Here is a 3,096-nt window from a genome sequence, read left to right as displayed (position 1 = left end):
GTTTGGAAATCTCCACAAATTTGATCTCACACCTGTAATGCTAGACTGGCTTTTTCCCTTTGCTTTTCTGCCACAGCATGAGCTAGGTTTTTTTTCTGCCATCATCACCAAGTGGGAAATCTTATACAAGCCTTACACTAAAAAGGCACCTAATATTGCAGCATTGAAAACGAGGTGAGAGAAGGATCAGAGTAGAGCCTTGTCCACATTTTCTAAGTAATTCTGTAATTATGGGGTTTGTCCTTAGAAAATAGTGGGTGGATAAGTCCTCAGTTACACAAAGTGGGCAAAAGCAGAATTCAGACTTGAAAAGCCAACAAATATGGCCCCCATCCATTAAACAGTAACATGAAATGGAAATTGATTTTTCGAGGTGCTAGGACAGGTTTATAAATGTGAGTATTGTTTGTTCAGAGTGCCTGTTAGGTGCCAGGCATAAAATCTTAGACCCGTATTTGTTTCAATTTAATAAAGGAGGACATGGGATCAATGGTAACTAGCAGGATGCCCAGTGCTGATAGCCCTTGTATATAGTGCTGCAACCATTTGGGAATAAAACTGGTATATCTACCACTAGAAATTATCCAAGAGAAATTACATATAGGTATCAGGCTGCATACCTGGGAATGTTAGAAGCAGGGTTTTTTACCAGTGGGAAGTTATTTTGAGGGGGTGGTACTAATGATAGACTACCAATGCTAAGATGGTTTGGTAAAATTTTAAGCTTGCAATAATTTGTATGACCATGTGATTTTAACAAAACTCATAGTAGCCTTCCCTATCTGATAAATAACATGGGATGATAAGCAATTTAGGACCTTAAGTGAAATGGGATTATGTTGGGGAGGAATACAAAGGTGTTATTGTCAATGTATCCTAAAAGGCTAATGAGGACAACTTCACCTACATGTGAAGTGCGAAGTAGAGTGGAATAGGTCAAAACCTAGCTCAGACTCCCAAACTTATTCTGACCCCAGGCCCCTCCACTCCTGCATCAGTGTCCTTTGTAATGGTGACAGCAATTCACAGCCGAAGAGGAGGCAACAGTAGGAATTCCTTATACTTAGCAAGTGTCAGGAAGGGGATGACAGTGTGGAGGCATCTTGAATGGGTTCCAGGGAGCACTGGAAAGGACTGCTTCTAGAGGAGTAGATTATTAAGTGGTAAACTAGGGATGTAAATACCAAACAGCACAATCAAAATATACTCTAGTAAGACTCAAGTGTTTATGTGGCCTCAGTGGGTGGTCTGACTTTTAAAGACCCTTACAGCTAAAAACCTAAAGAATCTGAAAGTCAAATTAGGAGAGCCACATTAAAAATGCTAAACTTATTCGTTTGCTATAAAATCAAGTTTCACCTATTTGTTTTGAGCCTCAAAGTTTTCTGAAAAATGGGAATAGCTACTTAATATTGAGAATAACCAGAGGTAAGTCAACATGTCCATTGGTGCTTGCTGGCACACAGATGTTATGTCCAGGGCTGGGGATATAGCTCAGTTGGTAGAGTGCTTGCATCGCATGCACAAGCCCTGGGTTCAATCCCCAGCACCCCCCCGCAAAAAAAAAAAAAAAAAAAAAAAAGTCCATTGTGCATGTCATCCAGGGTCTTCAGGTCCTGTAGGCTCAAATCTTGTGCTTTTCAACCTTTCCCCATCCCATCCTTTCCAATCAGGAAAGTTTGGTTTCATTATTTCACACTCCTGATTGTTTACCAAGCATACACCTTGCTTATCCCTCACTCCCACCATAGTTCTGAGGATGGATCCCTGGGGAGGCTTACCACTGAGCTACATAGCCAGCCCCTTTTATTTTATTTAGAGATAGGATCTTGCTGAGTTGCCAAGGCTTGTTCTAGGCATCCTGATTACAGGTATATGCCACTGTACCAAAAATTTTTTTTCCTTCCTGCAGTGCTGGGGTCAAGTACAGGGCCTTGTTCATGCTAGGCAAGAGCTCTACCACTGAAGTACATCCTTAGCCACTTTTAAGTAGTTCCATTGTTCCATTGTTGTGTTAACATTTCTCCTGTCCACAACTAGAAAAATACCTAGGTCCCACAGCTGGCCACTGTATGTCAGCAAGAAGCCAGGCTCAAAGGCTTGTGTTCTAGAGAATTGTCTTCACAAACCACAACAAAAATATATTGTCACTAATTAAAACAAAGTTTTTCTAAAGGGAACATTCGACAAATGTACAAAATGGATATAGCATGTTTATTTGTAGAAAACAATTTAATAGAAAATTGAACGCAATAATTGAGGGCTGGTTAGTTAAATATAATTAAATATTATGTATGGTGGAAAAATATATATTGTCATTGAATGTGTTGCACAATGGAGTAAGTAAACAACAAATCCAAAGTGCCTACGAACTTGACTCCATTGTTTCTTCACCCCTGAAAATGACTTAGAGAACCACATTTGAAATTTTAAAACTACCTTTTGGAAATGATAAGCATTAATTAAAGAAACTAAAAATAATGCATCATGGTGCACACCTGTAATCTCAGTGGCTTGGGAGGCGCAAAAGTAGCGCAAAAGTGAGGCACTAAGCAGCTCAGTGAGACCTTGTCTCTAAATACAAAATAGGGCTAGGGATGTGACTCGCTGGTCAAGTGCCCTTGAGTTTAATCCCTTGTAATTCCACCCCACCCCGATGCAGCAAAACAAATTGATATATTTCTACATATTCAAATAAGATGTGTCCTTTGCTGTAATTTTGAATGAGTGCATATAGTAGAAAAGTTTTTAAATATGGAGTGCTTCACAAATTTGCATGTCATCCTTGCAAAGGGGCCATGCTAATCTCTTATGGTTCCAGTTTTAGTGTATGTGCTGCCCTAGCGAGCATGCATACAGTAAAATTCTGATCCAAATGATTTGACTTGGTTTACACTTGGTAGTTTAGAAATAATTTTTATTATGTGTTCTCCCATTCTGAGCTTTACCATGTAAGGAGAACTTATTTAGTTCTGTTTTTATGTTAAACATGCTGAGTGGTTGGGGGTCTGCTGGGTTCATAGAGTTAGTGCAGGATAAAGTTGGGTATGATACCTCATTGTCTCAATCCAGCATATCTTCTACCCTGACAAGGTG

The 3,096-nt window shown here is 39.5% G+C and overlaps 1 non-coding gene across 1 annotated transcript; it reads right to left on the bottom strand.

Annotated features, from left to right (window-relative positions):
* Window positions 1-2,748: 2,748 nt before the first annotated feature.
* Window positions 2,749-2,851, bottom strand: LOC124978395 (U6 spliceosomal RNA). The gene has a single exon (XR_007107424.1). It is a non-coding gene; the product is annotated as a U6 spliceosomal RNA (small nuclear RNA).
* Between the last annotated feature and the right edge of the window lie 245 nt (window positions 2,852-3,096).

The sequence above is a fragment of the Sciurus carolinensis genome, chromosome 2 (genome assembly GCF_902686445.1).
Source record: "Sciurus carolinensis chromosome 2, mSciCar1.2, whole genome shotgun sequence".
Classification (NCBI taxonomy): Eukaryota; Metazoa; Chordata; class Mammalia; order Rodentia; family Sciuridae; genus Sciurus; species Sciurus carolinensis.
The sequence above is the reverse complement of the archived record's forward strand: the minus strand, read 5'-3'. Positions and strand labels throughout refer to the sequence as shown.